Source organism: Balaenoptera borealis, assembly GCF_965194805.1.
Source record: "Balaenoptera borealis genome assembly, chromosome: X".
NCBI lineage: Eukaryota > Metazoa > Chordata > Mammalia > Artiodactyla > Balaenopteridae > Balaenoptera > Balaenoptera borealis.
The window spans coordinates 21,314,412-21,335,626 of record NC_138881.1 but is presented as its reverse complement, the minus strand read 5'-3'; the positions used below and the strand labels follow the sequence as shown (position 1 = coordinate 21,335,626).

The 21,215-nt window shown below is 39.5% G+C and overlaps 1 protein-coding gene across 9 annotated transcripts in view; it reads left to right on the top strand.

Annotated features, from left to right (window-relative positions):
• The window catches only part of PCYT1B (phosphate cytidylyltransferase 1B, choline), a 177,632-nt gene that overhangs the window by 46,333 nt on the left and 110,084 nt on the right, over positions 1-21,215 (top strand). The gene's annotated exons all lie outside the window — the stretch shown is intronic.

Here is a 21,215-nt window from a genome sequence, read left to right as displayed (position 1 = left end):
TGTATTCTGAATCATGTGTTGAATATTCTAGTCATTGTTCAAAGAAACCTGTGTTGAATTTCTTTTTAATGTGAACAATAGCCTCCTAATTTATCTACTTAATAATACTGAAGTTCAAAATACTGGGTTTTCCACATGAAAAGGTGCTCAACATCACTAATCATTAGAGAAATGCAAATCAAAACTACAATGAGGTATCACCTCACACCAGTCAGAATGACCATCGTCAAAAAATCTAGAAACAGTAAGTGCTGGAGAGGGTGTGGAGAAAAGGGAGCCCTCCTGCACTGTTGGTGGGAGTGCAAATTGATACAACCACTATGGAGAAGAGTATGGAGGTTCCTTAAAAAACTAACAACTACCATATGACCCAGCAATCCCACTACTGGGCATATACCCTGAGAAAACCATAATTCCAAAAGAGACATGCACCACAATGTTCATTGCAGCTCTACTTACAATAGCCAGGACATGGAAGCAACCAAAGTGTCCATTGACAGAAGAATGGATAAAGAAGATGTGGCACATATATACAATGGATTATTACTCAGCCATAAAAAGAAATGAAATTGAGTTATTTGTAATGAGGTGGATGGACCTAGAGTCTGTCATACAGAGTGAAGTAAGTCAGAAAGAGAAAAACAAATACAGTATGCTAACACATATATATGGAATCTAAAAAAAAGTGGTTCTGAAGAACCTAGGGGCAGGGCAGGAATAAAGACACAGACCTAGAGAATAGACTTGAGGACACGGGGAGGGGGAAGGGTAAGCTGGGAGGAAGTGAGAGAGTGGCATGGACATATATACACTACCAAATGTAAAGTAGATAGCTAGTGGGAAGCAGCCACGTAGCACAGGGAGATCAGCTCGGTGCTTTGTGACCACCTAGAGGGGTGGGATAGGGAGGGTGGGAGGGAGATGCAGGAGGGAGGCGATATGGGGATATATGTATATGTACAGCTCATTCACTTTGTTGCACAGCAGAAACTAGCACAACATTGTAAAGCAGTTATACTCCAATAAAGATGTAAAAAAAACCCATACTGGGTCCTCTTTGAGGTATAGCAGTATGGCGTTGAACTCCAGGGGCCTTCTTTAACTGATGCTGCCCATCTAAGAATCATATTTGGGCTTCAAGACCAACAGTGGGTCAGGCCATAGTCCTGCGACTCCTGCATCTTTTGCCGGTGCCCATACAAAGCTTCTCAGTGATCCTTAGTGAAATAAATGTAGAAAGATTTATTCCATCTGATCACTGGAGGCACGATGAAAAGGAGAAAGCAAGGAAGGTAGAACAAACTAAGTCATTGCAAAATAGGCCTATTTTCTTCCAATAATTTCCCAGGTAACAGCCTCTGCCTTGCTAGGATCTGATTACCTGTTGCTGGCCTCAGACCATAGCATTATTGTTTTAACATTCCTACCTTCCTCTTTATCCCAGCATGAACCAGGTTGTGTGGGAGGCTGGGGAAGCTGACCCTGCTCGGGGATAAAGAGACAGTTTAGCACTCAACACTCTTGAAGACACACTTGAAAACACAGTGATTCGAAAATAAAGCAGCAAACCCTGGTAGTGTGCGCCTGTGTAATAATGTACAGGGCTAGCCTGTGGATTCATTTTCATATCATCTCATCCCTGCCAAAGTTTTTGACTTGGCGATTTTTGTTTTCCACTCAGTAATTCATGCACACTGAACCTGATGTCAGTGTAAAAGGATGCTGAGGGCTATTTAAACTGGCATTTAAGAAAAAGAACAACAACAACAATAATAATAGGTTAATAGAAGCATCATGAATGGTGTGTATGGCCCATTGGCAACCAAATGTTGTCAAAAGCTTGCTGCTGGTACTCATGGGCTTCTGTGCTTCATCTCTAGTGGGCCTGAGATTGTAGGCGAAGTCACATAATACTAAATTCTGTTGTACCTCCAGATGGTTTAGCTATAAGGTCATTGTTCTATAGTGACTTCGGGGCCAGAGGTCTCACTCACTTATTTTCCTCCATCGGCAAATGAGGGAATGGAACAACTATTTATGGCGCATACTGTGTTAGGCGCTGTGCCGGCTGCTTTATATGGGTTATCTTGGTTAGCCAGGCTGCAGACCTGTAAAATAAGAATGACTATTCCCCATCTTATAAATAAGAAAACCAAGCATTAAGTAATTCCCCAAAGATCAAACACTAACTCATAAAGCTGGGCTTTAAAATTCAGTTTGTCTGACTTCTAAAGCCTCCTGTTGCCACCACACACAGTTCTCCCACATAAATGAGCCGAGAACCACCTGCTCAAGCTCCCAGGTGATTCAGAAACAAGATGTGTTTGGATGCACTTTGAGAAGTGCTGTATTTAGCTCTGCCATGTTACATTTGGCACATGCTTTGGCACTTTGGCACTACGAGTGGAAACAGATCAGATGTCTAAGCTCTTTGTAGTAAATTTAGAAATTCAAAATAAATATATTTGACCCAGCACTTCTACTCCTAGGAAGGTTGTACATACGACCACCAAAGACTAGTATTAAGATGTTCTTAGTGGCATTATTCATAATAACCCCAAAGTGGAAACTACCCAAATGCCCAGCAGAAGTAGAATAAATAAATCATAGTATAGTCACACAATGTTATGCTACCCAGCAATGAGAATGAAGAATCTACAACCACCTGCAAAAATAGGGATGAATTTCACAAACATAATATTGACTGAAAGAAGCCAGACATGAAAGAATATACACTACACCATTCCATTTCTATTAAATATTTTAAAAGTAGGCAAACTAACCTATGACGTTAGAAGTCAGGATAGTGGAAGGAACACAGGATGGATGCTGGCAGTGGTTGGTTACTTGATCTGGATGCTATACGTGTTCAGCTTGTGAAAGTCCACTAAGTCGCACACTTAGGATATGTGCACGTTTCTGTATGTATGTTATTCTTTTTTTTTAATTTTTAAATTTTATTTTATTTTTTATACAGCAGGTTCTTATTAGTTATCTATTTTATACATCTTAGTGTATATATGTCAATCCCAATCTCCCAGTTCATCCCACCACCACCATGCCCCCCGCCACTTTCCCCCCTTGGTGTCCATACATTTGTTCTCTACATCTGTGTCTCTATTTCTGCCCTGCAGACCAGTTCATCTGTGCCATTTTTCTAGGTTCCACATATATGCGTTAATATACGATATTTGTTTTTCTCTTTCTGACTTACTTCACTCTGTATGACAGTCTCTAGATCCAACCATGTCTCTACAAATGACCCAATTTCATTCCTTTTTATGGCTGAGTAATATTCCATTGTATATATGTACCACATCTTCTTTATCCATTTGTCTGTCAGTGGGCATTTAGGTTGCTTCCATGACCTGGCTATTGTAAATAGTGCTGCAATGAACATTGGGGTGCATGTGTCTTTTTGAATTACGGTTTTCTCTGGGTATATGCCCAGGAGTGGGATTGCTGGCTCATATGGTAATTCTCTTTTTAGTTTTTTAAGGAACCTCCATACTGGTCTCCATAGTGGCTGTATCAATTTACATTCCCACCAACAGTGCACGAGAGTTCCCTTTTCTCCACACCCTCTCCAGCTTTTGTTGTTTGTAAATTTTCTGATGATGCCCGTTCTAACTGGTGTGAGGTGATACCTCATTGTAGTTTTGATTGGCATTTTTCTAATAATTAGTGATGTTGAGTAGCTTTTCATGTGCTTCTTGGCCATTTGTATGTCTTCTTTGGAGAAATGTCTATTTAGGTCTTCTGCCCATTTTTGGATTGGGTTGTTTTTTTAATATTGAGCTGCATGAGCTGTTTATATATTTTGGAGACTAATCCTTTGTCTGTTGATTCATTTGCAAATATTTTCTCCCATTCTGAGGGTTGTCTTTTCGTCTCGTTTGTAGTTTCCTTTGCTTTGCAAAAGCTTTGAAGTTTCATTAGGTCCCATTTGTTTATTTTTGTTTTTATTTCCATTACTCTAGGAGGTGGGTCAAAAAAGATCTTGCTGTGATTTATGTCAAAGAGTGTTCTTCCTATGTTTTCCTCTAAGAGTTTGATAGTGTCCGGTCTTACATTTAGGTCTCGAATCCATTTTGAGTTTATTTTTGTGTATGGTGTTAGGGAGTGTTCTGATTTCATTCTTTTACATGTAGCTGTCCAGTTTTCCCAGCACCACTTATTGAAGAGGCTGTCTTTTCTGCATTGTATACTCTTGTCTCCTTATCAAAAATAAGGTGACCATAGGTGCGTGGGTTTGTCTCTGGGCTTTCTATCCTGTTCCGTTGATCTATATTTCTGTTTTTCTGCCAGTGCCATGCTGTCTTGATTACTGTAGCTTTGTAGTATAGTCTGAAGTCCGTGAGCCTGATTCCTCCAGCTCCATTTTCCTTTCTCAAGATTGCTTTGGCTATTCAGGGTCTTTTGTGTTTCCATACAAACTGTAAGATTTTTTTGTTGTAGTTCTGTAAAAAAATGCCATTAGTAATTTGATAGAGATTGCATTGAATCTGTAGATTGCTTTGGGTAGTATAGTCATTTTCACAGTATTGATTCTTCCAATCTGAGAACATAGTATATCTCTCCATCTGTTTGTGTCATCTTTGAATTCTTTCATCAATGTCTTATAGTTTTCTGAGTACAGGTCTTTTACCTCCTTAGGTAGATTTATTCCTAGGTATTTTATTTTTTTTGTTGCAGTGGTGAAAGGGATTGTTTCCTTAATTTTTCTTTCTTTTTTTTTAAATTTTTATTGGGGTATAATTGCTTTACAATGGTGTGTTAGTTTCTGCTTTATAACAAAGTGAATCAGTTATACATATACATATGTTCCCGTATCTCTTCCCTCTTGCATCTCCCTCCTTCCCACCCTCCCTATCCCACCCCTCTAGGTGGTCACAAAGCACCGAACTGATCTCCCTGTGCTATGCGGTTGCTTCCCACTAGCTATCTATTTTACATTTGGTAGTGTATATATGTCTATGCCACTCTCTCACCCTGTCACATCTTACCCCTCCCTCTCCCCATATCCTCAAGTCCGTTCTCTAGTAGGTCTGTGTCTTTATTCCCGTCTTGCCACTAGGTTCTTCATGACCTTTATTTTCCCTTAGATTCTATATATATGTGTTAGCATACTGTATTTGTTTTTCTCTTTCTGACTTACTTCACTCTGTATGACAGACTCTAACTCCATCCACCTCACTACAAATAACTCCATTTCATTTCTTTTTATGGCTGAGTAATATTCCATTGTATATATGTGCCACATCTTCTTTATGCATTCATCCGATGATGGACACTTAGGTTGCTTCCATGTCCTGGCTATTGTAAATAGAGCTGCAATGAACATTTTGGTACATGACTCTTTTTGAACTATGGTTTTCTCAGGGTATATGCCCAGTAGTGGGATTGCTGGGTCGTATGGTAGTTCTATTTTTAGTTTTTTAAGGAACCTCCATACTGTTCTCCATAGTGGCTGTATCAATTTACATTCCCACCAACAGTGCAAGAGTGTTCCCATTTCTCCACACCCTCTCCAGCATTTATTGTTTCTAGATTTTTTGGTGATGGCCATTCTGACCGGTGTGAGATGATATCTCATTGTAGTTTTGATTTTCATTTCTCTAATGATTAATGATGTTGAGCATTCTTTCATGTGTCTGTTGGCAATCTGTATATCTTCTTTGGAGAAATGTCTATTTAGGTCTTCTGCCCATTTTTGGATTGGGTTGTTTGTTTTTTTGTTATTGAGCTGCATGAGCTGCTTGTAAATCTTGGAGATTAATCCTTTGTCAGTTGCTTCATTTGCAAATATTTTCTCCCATTCTGAGGGTTGTCTTTTGGTCTTGTTTATGGTTTCCTTTGCTGTGCAAAAGCTTTTAAGTTTCATTAGGTCCCATTTGTTTATTTGTGTTTTTATTTCCATTTCTCTAGGAGCTGGGTCAAAAAGGATCTTGCTGTGATTTATGTCATAGAGTGTTCTGCCTATGTTTTCCTCTAAGAGTTTTGTAGTGTCTGGCCTTACACTTAGGTCTTTAATCCATTTTGAGTTTATTTTTGTGTATGGTGTCAGGGAGTGTTCTAATTTCATACTTTTACATGTACCTGTCCAATTTTCCCAGCACCACTTATTGAAGAGGCTGTCTTTTCTCCACTGTATATGCTTGCCTCCTTTATCAAAGATAAAGTGACCATATGTGCGTGGGTTTATCTCTGGGCTTTCTATCCTGTTCCATTGATCTATATTTCTGTTTTTGTGCCAGTACCAAACTGTCTTGATTACTGTAGCTTTGTAATATAGTCTGAAGTCAGGGAGCCTGATTCCTCCAGCTCCATTTTTCGTTCTCAAGATTGCTTTGGCTATTCGGGGTCTTTTCTGTTTCCATACAAATTGTGAAATTTTTTGTTCTAGTTCTGTGAAAAATGCCAGTGGTAGTTTGATAGGGATTGCATTGAATCTCTAGATTGCTTTGGGTAGTAGAGTCATTTTCACAATGTTGATTCTTCCAATCCAAGAACATGGTATATCTCTCCATCTATTTGTATCATCTTTAATTTCTTTCATCAGTGTCTTATAATTTTCTGCATACAGGCCTTTTGTCTCCTTAGGTAGGTTTATTCCTAGATATTTTATTCTTTTTGTTGCAATGGTAAACGGGAGTGTTTTCTTAATTTCTCTTTCAGATTTTTCGTCATTAGTGTATAGAAATGCAAGAGATTTCTGTGCATTAATTTTGTATCCTGCTACTTTACCAAATTCATTGATTAGCTCTAGTAGTTTTCTGGTAGCATCTTTAGGATTCTCTATGTATAGTATCATGTCATCTGCAAACAGTGACAGCTTTACTTCTTCTTTTCCAATTTGGATTCCTTTTATTTCTTTTTCTTCTCTGATTGCTGTGGCTAAGACTTCCAAAACTATGTTGAATAATAGTGGTGAGAGTGGGCAACCTTGTCTTCTTCCTGATCTTAGTGGAAATGGTTTCAGTTTTTCACCATTGAGGACAATGTTGGCTGTGGGTTTGTCATATATGGCCTTTATTATGTTGAGGAAAGTTCCCTCTATGCCTACTTTCTGCAGGACTTTTATCATAAATGGGTGTTGAATTTTGTCGAAAGCTTTCTCTGCATCTATTGAGATGATCATATGGTTTTTCTCCTTCAATTTGTTAATATGATGTATCACGTTGATTGATTTGCATATATTGAAGAATCCTTGCATTCCTGGAATAAACCCCACTTGATCATGGTGTATGATCCTTTTAATGTGCTGTTGGATTCTGTTTGCTAGTATTTTGTTGAGGATTTTTGCATCTATGTTCATCAGTGGTATTGGCCTGTAGTTTTCTTTCTTTGTGACATCTTTGTCTGGTTTTGGTATCAAGGTGATGTTGGCCTCGTAGAATGAGTTGGGGAGTGTTCCTCCCTCTGCAATATTTTGGAAGAGTTTGAGAAGGATAGGTGTTAGCTCTTCTCTAAATGTTTGATAGAATTCACCTGTGAAGCCATCTGGTCCTGGGCTTTTGTTTGTTGGAAGATTTTTAATCACAGTTTCAATTTCAGTGCTTGTGATTGGCCTGTTCATATTTTCTATTTCTTCCTGGTTCAGTCTCGGCAGGTTGTGCATTTCTAAGAATCTGTCCATTTCTTCCAGGTTGTCTAGTGTATTTTTGATTTCAGTTATTGTATTGTTCATTTCTGTTTGTTTGTTCTTTAATTCTTCTAGGTCTTTGTTAAACATTTCTTGCATCTTCTCTATCTTTGCCTCCATTCTTTTTCCGAGGTCCTGGATCATCTTCACTATCATTATTCTGAATTCTTTTTCTGGAAGGTTGCCTATCTCCACTTCATTTAGTTGTTTTTCTGGGGTTTTATCTTGTTCCTTCATCTGGTACAAAGTCCTCTGCCTTTTCATTTTATCTATCTTTCTGTGAATCTGTATGTATGTTATTATGTAGGACTAAGTTTAAAGATATTCTGATCACTGTAATAGGGAGAGAGTATGCTCTACCACAGATTTCCCATTTCCAAACAATTCTGGTGATCTAATGGGTAACACTCTAGGGAAGAGTATCAGATCCTACCTACAGTTACAGTTCTTGGCTGCTCACAGAGCTCCAATGTACTCAGTCCTTCCAGGAGTCAGTATACCCAACCCCAAAGAGGATGTAGATAAGCCCTTGAATTAAACTTGCCTTATTTCTAGGACCAGTCCAGCCCTAGTCAGGTAATCTGTGAATTAAAATCCATGGTGCCCAATCTATATGTGTTGTCTAACAATGGCCTGGCCTCATGGTTTGTAGGCTCAGAAGGAAGTGGATGGAATTGGTTAGCTAACAAGGGTGCCTCAGGATAATCCTGCGAATTGCAGAAAAGCTGACCTTGAGCCGTCCTATCAGGTTTTTGAAGGGAAGGAAAATGAAGAGCTGTGGTTAAAGCAATTAAAATCCTCCCTATATCTGCCTATCTCCATATGCAATGTGGTTAAATTAATCTACTTTACCCTCCAGTCTTCCAGGATGTTACCTCGAAAAACAACATTTAGAGAGTCAATAGAGGAAGGGCCATGGAAAGAAGACACAGAGGTATTTCTCAGAAAGGTGGGAGATCAGGGTCCAAGAGCAAAGCAATCACCTCATTGGCAGGTACACTTACACAGGTTTTCCATATATGTATTTTTTTTTTTTATTAAAGAAGTCATCCAGTTTGCAGAACCAGTCTTCTTTGGAACATCTTTCTTTGGAAAATCTTTCTTCATTGGAACATCTTTAGTGGCTCAGAAAAAAGGGGTTTTATTATTGAAATAGAATCTAGCAAATACCTCAAGCTGAGACATGTTAGAAATATCTGTACTTCCATCCAACTGTATAGCAAACCTCCCACACTGCATAATTTGTTCTAATGCTTGTTTCTTCCAGTCTTCAGCAATGTTTTCTATATGTCTTCCAAATATATTTGCTGACAAAGGAATGCATTTTTTTTAAGGAATGCATTTTTGTTTGACATCAATTTTTTTCTACACATTAGAGCAGCCAGTTTTACTGTGACTTAAAGAGCAGGTGTTTCTGCAATGAGACTTTTGGTTTTTCTCTATTGAATTGTAGCAACTCAAAAAAGGCTTCTAAACATTTATCATTACATAGAACGTTATTTTGTGAAGTACAGGATTGAGTATCACATCTTGAAATGTTGCTGAAAAAAATCAAAGAGATTTGTCTGAATGTTCTGAATGCTTCATTTTTAAGTATCATGGTAATTACAATAGCTTCATACCATCATTAGCTAATATCTCAAGGTACAATATATGCTCCAGGTGAAGTTTAATGCTAATAGCACATATTTCAAATAGTCTTCTTTGCGATCATTTTCGATTCAGCTCTCTTTTTGTCAAATCTAATGAGGCCATCATTGTTCACACCTGATAATGTGGCTGGTGCAGAACTTATACAAAGGGTAGAAGGGTCAGCTTGGCCACTTTTTTGGTGTTAGTTTGTGCTTATGGTATCTTTACTTTCCTATTTCATTGTAGGAAATGTTTTAAGCCACCTGCTGATCTTGTGAGCATTGGTTTAGTTAAAACTAGGTAATATAATCCACAAAGGCACTCATATAGGCCCCGGTGAACTGTATTTTACTGCAGTAAGCCGAAAGTAAATGAAAATATCAGGGGACCCAGGCCACCCTTCTCTATTGTAACGACTTGCATTCTTCCTTTGGAACACCTTGTAGAATTAAAATTCTACAACATAGAATACATAAACATATATTTATGTTGACAGAGATGGGGCACCAGGGTAATTTTGGAAATTATAGTTGGTTGTTAGTAATCCTTCCTTTCTTGTTTTTTAACATGAAAAAATAAATTTAGACACAAGTGTTGCTCTCTAATGGATTGTTTTGCGCATCCCACGTTAGAAAACCCTGGTCTCCATATTTTAAATCTTGCCCTTGGATCCATCCATGAGTGAGAGAATTGCATTCTCAGACTGCATGTTTGACCCCTTGTAGAAATGCTTTTTTGAACTGCTTTTTGGTCCTGGGGCTCTGCCTTACAGGGAGGGTGCTACAGAGACAAACATAAAAAACAGGATTGTCTTTATCAGGAGGATGTCATTGAATATGTTGGTGTTGCTATGGCATCACCCAAAATGCCCCTTATAAAGGCATCATGGGAGGAATTTCAATAAAAACTTGGCATCAGGAAATGCTGTGCTTCTCCTCAGTATCTCTTTTGGGTTTTGCCTAGAGAGAATATTAACTTTGTCTTCCTCTTTGCTTTGACTGCTGGGAGCTTAAAGCCATTTTTGTGCCCTGCCCCCTGAAATATAGAGGACCATGATAGACATTCCTGTGTGCTCATTTCACCCTGGGCCTTTTTTCAAAACCCCTGTTTCCATCCTCACCCACATGTTGCAAGTATTATTTTAAACTTCCATTATTTTTTTTTTATTTTTTATGATGGCTTTTATTGTTAAATTGTCTTTATCTTTTTTTTTTAAATTTCTTGGCCACACTGCACGGCATGCGGAATCTTAGTTCCCCGACCAGGGATCACATCCGCACCCCTGCAGTGGAAGCGTGGAGTCTTAACCACTGGACCACCAGGGAAGTCCCAACTTTCATTTTTTAAAAAGTCACCTCAAGTCCTATGAGGAAGGAGATGGAGATGGATAAGAAATAAGATTATTATTGATACTCATTGTAAACGTCTTGAGCTCAATTACCTAAGAAAAAATTGGTTTAGTGTATGGAATTTTTATCTCTAGGTAAAGGTGATTATTTTCTATTGTTCGTAGCATCTATGCACTTCTTAATTTTAAGAAGTCATTAATTGTAAGACACGCTTCCCTTTCAGAGGTGTTAAAGTGTCAGAAAATGGCCAACATGGATTTTAAGTCATTTATTGCAAGACCCCTTCTAATCTCAGACATGTTCAAATGTGGGGGGAAAATGTACATTTTAGTATCAATGCAATGTGGTATTATTTGTAGTACTAAGAGTCTTCCAGCTGTTTGAAATCCACTGCTGTGGGGTTTGGAAGGTGGGCACGTGGGGGGAGTTACAGATTATGGATGGTCAGTGTTTTAAGGGTATAATAAAATTCTGATCCCTGATAGCTGGAAGGGCAGTAATTACTAGCCTGACCTAGATGTGGGTGTTTACACATTGTTTTAAAAAATGGAATTCTTGTGAGGGGACTCTAGATAAAGTTGGAAAATGTGTTTTTTTAAAAAGATATTTAAGATAATTTTTAGACTACTATTGTTTTGCTTTTAACTAACTTCAAAATACTTATTCTCAATAATAGAAAAATGAGCAAAGGACAGATTATTCTCAGTGGAAAATACAAATGACTAATAAACATTTGAAAAATGTTCACTCTTTCTTGTAATCAAAATAATTCAAATTGAAACAGCGTGATGCCATTTTTTTAAAAATTTGTTTTTACTTATTTATTTGTGACTACGTTGGGTCTTTGTTGCTACACGCGGGCTTTCTCTAGTTGCGGAGAGCAGGGGCTACTCTTTGTTGCAGTGCGCGGGTTTCTCACTGCAGTGGCTTCTCTTGTTGCGGAGCATGGGCTCTAGGCACGCAGGCTTCAGTAGTTGTGGCACACGGGCTCAGTAGTTGTGGCTTGCGAGCTCTAGAGCACAGGCTCAGTAGTTGTGGCGCATGGGCTTGGTTGCTCCGCGGCATGTGGGATCTTCCCGGAGCAGGGCTCAAACCCGTGTCCTCTGCATTGGCAGGTGGATTCTTAACCACTGCGCCACCAGAGAAGTCCGTGATGCCATTTTTGATCTATAAAATTGACAAAGATAATACTGAATGCCAGTGAGATGGCAGCAAGATAGGTGCCTTCATACACTGTTATGTGAGTATAAGTGATGCAGCTTTTGGAGAAGATAATTTGCCCATATATGTTAAAGTGTTCTTTAAATATTCATCTTTAAAATGTTCATACCCCTGATCTAAGTAATTCAACTCCTATCCTAAGGAAATAATCAGAGGTTCAAAATTATGTCTAGAAGGTTATTTATATTAGTAAAATATAAGCAACTTTTTTTTTTTATAAATTTATTTATTTATTTATATTTTTGGCTGCGTTGGGTCTTTGTTGCTGCGTGCAGGCTTTCTCTAGTTGCGGCGAGCGGGGACTACTCTTCGTTGTGGTGTGTGGGCTTCTCATTGCGGTGGCTCCTCTTGTTGCAGAGCACAGGCTCTCGGTGCGTGGGCTTCAGTAGTTGTGGCTCGCGGGCTCAGTAGTTGTGGCTCACAGGCTCTAGAGTGCAGGCTCAGTAGTTGTGGCGCATGGGCTTAGTTGTTCCGCGGCATGTGGGATCTTCCCGCACCAAGGCTCGAACCCGTGTCCCCTGCATTGGCAGGCGGATTCTTGACCACTGCGCCACCAGGGAAGTCCCAAATATAAGCAACTTAATATTCAATAACAGAGAAATACTTAAAGAAATTATGATTTTTCTATTTGGTGGGACGTTTCATAGCTATTAAAATTAGTGAGAGTGCTATGGGAACTATCTGTACCTTCTGCTCATTTTGCTGTGAACCTAAAACTGCTTTAAAAAATAGTCTATTAATAAAAAAAATAATGAAGTTGAATACTATTTAAATGATATGATAAAATAATCATAATGTATTGAGTGAAAAAAACTGTCCATGCAGTAAGATTCCAAAGTTGTTAAAATGTATATATAACCTATCAGAAAGCTTGAAAAAGAAATGTAGAAAATGTTAACAATGATTGTATTTGGCAAGCAGAATTCTTACAAGTTTTGCCTTCGTCTCTTTATTTTCTCAAGTTCCTAGTAGTATATATCATGATGATAAGAAAAGTTATGGAACATTGATAAGTGTATTTTTTTTTATTATGTGAGTTTAATCTTTATCAATAATCTTCATCCATAATCATTCTCTCTCTAGTTCTTTTATCAATAATCATTCTCTCTCCAGTGACTTTAAATTCCCCCATTCAACACATATTTATTTAGGACATTTTATATGCCAGGTACTGCCTTAGGGAGTAGGGATATAAAAGTGAATAGAGCAGACTTGATCCCTGTTTTTTGGAGTTTCCATAGTAGTTGGGGGAGACAGGCCATAAATATACATTGTTTCCTCATCTGCCCACCAGGACCTCTCTTCAACCTGCGCTCACCCCCTTAGCTGAATTAATGAATCTAGTCTAGTGGTTTTAAATATCGTTTATATTCTGATTGCTTCTTAACCTATATTGCTAGCTTAGTCCTCTGTCCCAGACTCCAGACTTGTACAACCAACTGCCTACCTGACATCTCCACTTGGAGATCTAATAGGCATGTCAAATCAAATGTGTGAAATTTTATTTTTTTCTTCCAGTTTTATTGAGATATACTTGACATATAGCACTATAAGTTTAAGGTGTACAGCATAATGATTTGACTTACATACGTTATGAAATGATGATCACGATAGGTTTAGTGAACATTCGTCGTCTCCTATAGATAGATACAAAATTAAAGAAATAGGAAAAAATTTTTTCCTTGTGTTGAGAACTCCTAGGATTTACTCTCCTAACTTTCATATATAACATACAGCAGTGTTAATTATATTTATCATGTTGTACATTACATCCCTAATACTTACTTATCTTATATCTTTGTACCTTTTGACCCCCTTCATCCAATTTCCCCCTCCAGCCCCACCCCCACCGCTGGGAACACCAAATCTGATCTCTTTTTCTATGAGTTTGTTTATTGGTTTTTGAAGGATAATTGACCTACAACACTATGTTCCTGTTACACAATGTAGTGATTCGATATCTCTATACATTTCAGAATGATCACCACTGTCTAGTTATGGTATGTCAACATAGAAAGATATTGAAGTTATTAACTATATTCCCCACACTGTACATTTCATATCCATGACTCATTTATTTTGCAACTGGAAGTTTGTACCTCTTAATCTCCCTCACCTATTTCTTTCCTCCCCTCACACCCCTCTCCTTTGGCAACCACCTGTTTGTTCTGTGTATCTATAACTCTGTTTTGTTATGTTTGTTCATTTGTTTTTAAAATTCCATATATAAGTGAAATCATACAGTATTTGTCTTTCCCTGTCTGACTTATTTCACTTAGCATAAAACCTTCTAGATCCATCCATGTTGTTGCAGATGGCAAGATTTCATTCTTTTTTTATGACTGAGTAATATTCCATTGTGTATGTGTATGTGTGTGTGTATGTATACACATATATGTGTATATATGTATACACACATATATTTATATTATATATATTTACATGTATACATACATACCACATCTTCTTTATCCATTCATCTATTGATGGTCCCTTAGGTTGCTTATGTATCTTGGCTATTGTAAATAAGGCTGCAATGAACATAAGGGTCTGTATACCTTTTCTAATTAGTTTTTGTTTTCTTTGAATATATACCCAGAAGTGGAACTGCTGGATCATATAGTAGTTCTATTTTTAATTTTTTGAGGAACCCCCATACTGTTTTCCATAGTGGCTACACCAACTTACATTCCCACCAACAGTGCACAAGCATTCCCTTTTCTCCACATTTTTGCCAACACATGTTAGTTCTTTTTCTTTTTGATGATAGCCATTCTGACAGGTGTAAGGTGATGTCTCATTGTGGTTTTGATTTGCATTTCCTTGATGATTAGTGATGTTGAGCATCTTTTTATGTGCCTGTTGGCCATCTGAATGTCTTCTTTGGAAACATGTCTATTCACATCCTCTGCCATTTTTTAATTGGGTTGTTTGTTCTTTTGATGTTGAGTTGTATGAGTTCTTTGTGTATTTTGGTTATTAACCCCTTATTTGATATATCATTTGCAAATATCTTCTCCCATTCAGTAGGTGATCTTTTCATTTTGTTGATAGTTTCCCTCACTGTGCAAAAGCTGTTTAGTGTGATGTCGTCCCATTTGTTTATTTTTGCTTTTGTTTCCCTTGCCTGAGAAGACATATCCCCCCACCCCAAATACTACTAAGATCAATGTCAAAGAGCGTACTGCCTGTGTTTTCTAGTACAAGTCTTATGGTTTCAGGTCTTACATTTAAGACTTTAATCCATTTTGAATTTATTTTTCTGTATGGTGTGAGAGAGTAGTCCAGTTTGATTCTTTTGCATGTAGCTGTCCAGTTTTCCCAATACCGTTTATTAAAGATGTTGTCTTTTCCCCATTGTATATTCTTGCCTCATTTGTTGTAGATTAAACAAATCTATATAAAAGCGTGGGTTCAAAAATGGAATTGTTGATCTCCCCATCCTGTCCCTCCCACCCTCAAACCTACGCTTCCAGTGTCCTCCTCATCGTAGGGAATGGCAACGCCATCTTTCCAGTTCTGCAGGCCAGTAACTTTGGCATTATCCTGTCCTCTCATTCTTTCACACGCTACATCCAATCAATTCCAAATTTTATTTATTGAGAATCTATCCAGAATCTGAACACTTCTTAACCACTTCTACTGCCATCCCTCACCCTGGCCCCAGCCTCCATCTACTCTTGCATGGTTATGATACCAGATGTCTCAGGGGTTTTCTTGCTTTTACCTTTGACGACTTGTAGTTTGTGCTCAATATAGCAGCCAGGTGGTCCTGTTAAAACTAAATAGATCATATCACTCTCTGTTCAAAACTTGCTAATGGTTCCCATCTCCTCAGAGTGAAAGCCAGTCTTTTTAGCATCCTAAAAACCCCACACCGCTGGGTGCCGTCCATCGCCTTCCTTCAGCCTCACCTCTCTGGCTGTATTTCCTACTACTTTTTTGCTCACTTCCTCCAGGCATACTGGCCTTCTTGTTATTCCTGGTAGAAGCCAGGCATGCTCCTGCCTCAGGGCCTTTGCACTTGCTGTTTTCTATGCCTGGAGTGTTCTTTTACCACATGGCTCAATTGATCCTTTATATATTTACACATATATCAACTTCCTTAACTATCCTATTTACAGTTATACTCTCTAACTCCCTTTCTCCCTTCGTTGCCTTATTTTTTTCCTATAGCACTTATCTCCTTTTAACATACTACACCTTTTACAATCTTTTTTTGTTGTTTATCATCTTTAAGCATCACAAGGCAGGATTTTTTTCTGGGTTTTTTTTTTTTTTTCTGTTTTGTTCCCCTATGTATCCTCAGAACCTAAAATAATGCTTGGAATACAGCAAGCACTCAAGTAGTGTTTGTTGGAAAAATAAATGATGGGTGGATACTATGAAGACAATTTATTTTTTTTATTATTATTTTTAAAATTTATTTATTTTAGGCTGCGCTGGGTCTTCATTGCTGCGTGCCGGCTTTCTCTAGTTGTGGCAAGCAGGGGCTACTCTTCATTGCAGTGTGCTGGCTTCTTATTGTGGTAGCTTCTCTTGTTGCGGAGCGTGGGCTCTAGGTGCGCGGGCTTCAGTAGTTGTGGCATGTGGGCTCAGTAGTTGTGGCGCACGGGCTTAGTTGCTCCATGGTGTGTGGAATCTTCCCAGACCAGGGCTCGAACCTGTGTCCCCTGCATTGGCAGGTGGATTCTTAACCACTGCGCCACCAGGGAAGCCTGAAGACAACTTAAATGGTTTCTAAAAGCTCAAATGAGTTTTAAACGTTCCACATACCTGGGAATAATGTCATTTAACAGTGAGTTTATGGATAATACTTGTTATTTTTTAAAGTACTCATTTCCTGTTAAATAGCTTTTCCCCCTTACATTCAAGACACTTGATCCTTGGTTAAATTTCCTGCATCTCTGAATTCACAGGGGAGGAAATATTTCTTTAAATTTATTTTTAAATTAGATACATTGTATGAATGTATTCTCATGGTAAAAAGTAAACAAAATAAGAGATATATACAGAGTAAACAATGAAAACATTTTTTCGTCTCTTCTCCTGATGCTATCTTCTTCCCCAGAGGTAACTCCAGTTAAAAATTTGTTGTGTATTTTTCTAGGCCAGTGCTGTCCAATAGAACTTTCTGTGATGATTGGAATGTTCTATATCTGTGATAATACAGTAGCCACTAGCCACACGTGGTTATTGAGCATTTGAAATGTGGCTAGTGGGACTGAGAAACTGACTTGTTTTATTTAAATTTAATTAATCATAACTTGAATTTAAATTGCTACATACAGTTAATGCTAGGCATTGGACAGCACAGTTCTAAACTGTTTCTACACAATTACCTAGTTCTCTCTCTCTTTAACCATAAATGACATCATACTATATAACATGTATGCATAGTAGACATATTGTTTTGTGACTTGCTTTTTGCATTGAACAGAATGTCTTAGAAATCGTTCCTTGTCTGTGCAGATGTATCTGTCTTGCTGTTTTTAATGGTGCCTATTACTTCATAATATGTGCGTACCATACTTAGCTAAATGAAAAATGGATATTTCTTGGTGCTGAGCCGTGTACTGGGTCTCCTTTTCCTCTGCTCCACTGGCATCTGTCGAGGCTTTGCACCAGCTGCCTGATCTGAGATTCTACGTCGTCAATAACACAGTCCAAGACTCCAGTGATTCATATGTGTTGGGCCTCTGGTCAACTCTAAGATCTACTTTTCCTTTCCTCTCTATTTTCAAAAGACTAATATTCTGATCCCAAATAAAATCAGGCCTTAAAAAAATATATTCAGTGACGGGTAAATACAGACCTGACAGCATGGGACTGAGGGAGGAGTTTTGTGCCATCTTTTCGTGTTTCTGATTTTGCAGTTCTAAAGCTGGCCCGTCCTGAAGCAAAAGCCCTCCATGGGAGAAGTAGATTCTTTCCGAAATCCTGCTCTTGTCTCTTGCATATCCTGACTAAAATGTTCTGTCGTTGTAAAAGTCTTTCCAACTGGAAGACATTCTTGAGACAGTTATGGCTTTATTAACTATGGGTAATTCACGTTTCAACTGATTTCTGTGCTTCTAACATGCCTCATCACCATTTGCTAGCTAAATTTACTGAGCCTGGCATCAGACTATTATATGTACTGTATCAGTCAAGTCCTTGTCGAGACGTAGACGGCTTTCTCTAAAGGGGAAATTTGAAGAGAGGTTAACAAAGGGACCATTTACAAAGGCATGGGCAGAGTTTAAGGAAACCTCAAGGCACAGTATGGTACCTGAGGCCTAGGGACACTTGGGGGTTGCCACCCCTAGACATGAAGGGGCAGGGGGAGAATGTGGTTACCAGAACCTCATGGAGCTGTGGCTTTTGGTAAAAGGGCAGAACCAGCATACTGCTTCCTATCAGGGAGGATGCCAGGGAGATGAGTATCCTGAGCTCATTCTTGTCCTACCCTCCAGCGTTCTGCACGCTTCCCATGGACCCAACCCACCTGGAAGCGGGAAGGCAAGGGAACTCATTGGTGCAGTCCATACAGAAAGCCATACAGAGAGGAGTAGAGAAGGGGAGGAAAAAGTAGATTCTGGAGAGGCAGAAGGAAGATATTAATCACACATATGTCATTTCATTTACTTCTCACAGCAGCTTCATGAGATAGATCATTTTATTATCGTCCTTTTATAGGTGAGGATACTGAAGGTTAGAGAGGTTAAGAACCAGCAGTTTTCTAAAACTCAAATTTGGAAGATCAAATGGCTGGGGCTTCCCTTGTGGCACACTGGTTAAGAATCCGCCTGCCAATGCAGGGGACATGGGTTCCAGCCCTGGTCCGGGAAGATCCCAAATGCCGCGGAGCAACTAAGCCCGTGCGCCACAACTACTGAGCCTGCGCTCTAGGCCCGGGAGCCACAACTACTGAACTAACGTGCTACAACTACTGAAGCCTGCGCGCCTAGAGCCCGTGCTCTGCAACAAGAGAAACCACCGCAATGAGGAGGCGACGCACTGCAACGAAGAGTAGCCCCCGCTCGCCGCAACTAGAGAAAGCCTGCACGCAGCAACGAAGACCCAACGCAGCCAAAAATAAATAAATAAATATTTTAAAAACAATCAAATGGCCATTGGTTTATGGAAGTAGGATTTGAACTCAGGCCTGTCTGACTGGAGAGCCTCACTGTAGTTAGAAAGAGGTTAGCTTTGGGGCTTCGCTGGTGGTGCAGTGGTTAAGAATCCTCCTGTCAATGCAGGGGACATGGGTTGGAGCCTGGTCCGGGAGGATCCTACATGCCGTGGAGCAACTAAGCCCGTGCACCACAACTAATGAGCCTGCGCTCTAGAGCCCACGAGCCACAACTACTGAGCCCATGTGCTGTAACTACTGAAACCTGCATGCCTAGAGCCCGTGCTCTGCAACAAGAGAAGCCACCACGATGCGAAGCCTGCGTGCCACAACTAGAGAAAGCCCGTGCGCGGCAACAAAGACCCAACTCAGCCATAAATAAATAAATAAATAACTTAGCTTAAATGAGCAGCTCTGCAGTTGGCCTGTCACCATCAGCAGTACTATGCTAAGTTCTGATTGGTTGATTAGCTTGCTGTCTGATTGATCCAGTCGTCAGTCAGGGATGCCTATTGCATAAGTAGAGGTTCTACCGACCATTTTTGCACTCAAGTCATGTTTGTATTGTATATTTTATATAGTGCCTAATACCTTTTGTTTTAAGTAAATATTTGACAATGTCCAGTTGAACATATTCTGCAAATGAAATGCCCAGTGTCTAATCTTCCCCCTTTAAAAGCTCAATGGGTATATGGCTTTGGTATGGTGCTACCATGTCATTTACATAACCAGAACTTACGTGACAAATAGGCAACATGTTCACATGCAATGACTGGGTGTTGTGAAATCTTAAATTAGGTAGAAAGAAGTTTTATTGCAGTCTAGCTCCAAGTCTGTGGCCTGGCAAGGGCTTTGTACATGTGAGGTCCAGGGCTCTGGGCCAGGGCTTTTTTTTTGGCTGCGCCCTGTAGCATGTGGGATCTTAGTTCCCCAACTAGGGATTGAACCTGTGCCTCCTGCACTGGGAGCTCGGAGTCTTAACCACTGGACCACCAGGGAAGTCCCGGCCAGGGCTTCTTAACCCTTTAAAATCCTCACTCTCTTCTAGTAAACATAAAAATTTCATGGGCCTCTCTATCCCCAAATTTGGAATATGGCTTCCTAGGGGGGCATAGTCTATCCTCTGATGATCTCTACCAGTCAAGAGGCTTAATTTCTATGACTTGTAGGTTGAAAAGGGTAGAGTTTTCTCCCCATATATAAAATTACTAAAAATTGAATATGCCTTTTTAAACTAATACCTCCTCCCATTCTAAACAGGCCACCTTTCGCCTTTGAGGATTGCTGCCCCAGAGCCAATTCTGCTTTTCCCTTTCTTATTTCCTTCCCTGACTTATCCACCCTACAAACATCTAGCATCATATGAAACACATAGCATGTGCTAGTAAACACTCGACTATGTAATTTGGAGTCTAAGTTGAGGCTCGTTTATATGTAAGTCATCTGACCTATTTCACTAAGTCTGAGTAAAAATATGGTCCCATGCTTTTGTTTTTTCAATTAATTGTTTGCCCCCCTCACTTTTCTAATTAGCAGGAAGTTCAGTATCTCCTTTTTGAGGCCCCTTTATCCTAATTGTCTAAGAATCCTAGCGTATCCTCAGTTCAAAGGAAGCCAAAAAGGTACCTGAGTCTGAGGGATCTACCACTGTTGTTGCTTCTTGCTGCCACTTGGCGTCACTGTTGAAGACAGGTCCTTTACAGTTCAGTGGAGGCAGTACCTGCCTCGCAGAGTTGTGGTATAAATTAAATGAGCTAATACATTTGATAGCATATAGACGGATACATGGCACTAAGTAGGCACTTAAAGATTTTTACATTATGTTATTGGGCCTCAGTTTTATGTCTTATATAGGGCCTAGACGAGAGGATCCCTGCAACCATTCCAGCTCTGGCAAACGGTGAGGAATAGATGAGGGCCTGGGTCCCCTGCAGGCTGGTATAGAGCCTGGAGGCCAGGTTGGACCAGTCCCTGTCCCTCTCTGGAGGCTCTGGCTCTCTTAATCCCATTGCCCTGAGGTTGGTCTGCCCTTTGTAGGTGGAGGAGACAACTTGGTAGCATAGAATTCCTTCTAAATCAAATGCTTTGCTCTGGCTCAGAGGAGGAGGAGTACTGGGATGTTTAGGCTGAAGAAATACTGTCTCCAATCACAGGGCTGGTTGATGGTAGCTGGGTCTTAACCAAAGTCTTCCTGAATGCAGAGCTTGAATCTCAGCTCAGGAAGTATTCTGCCTCATTTTGGAAGGCAATGTTC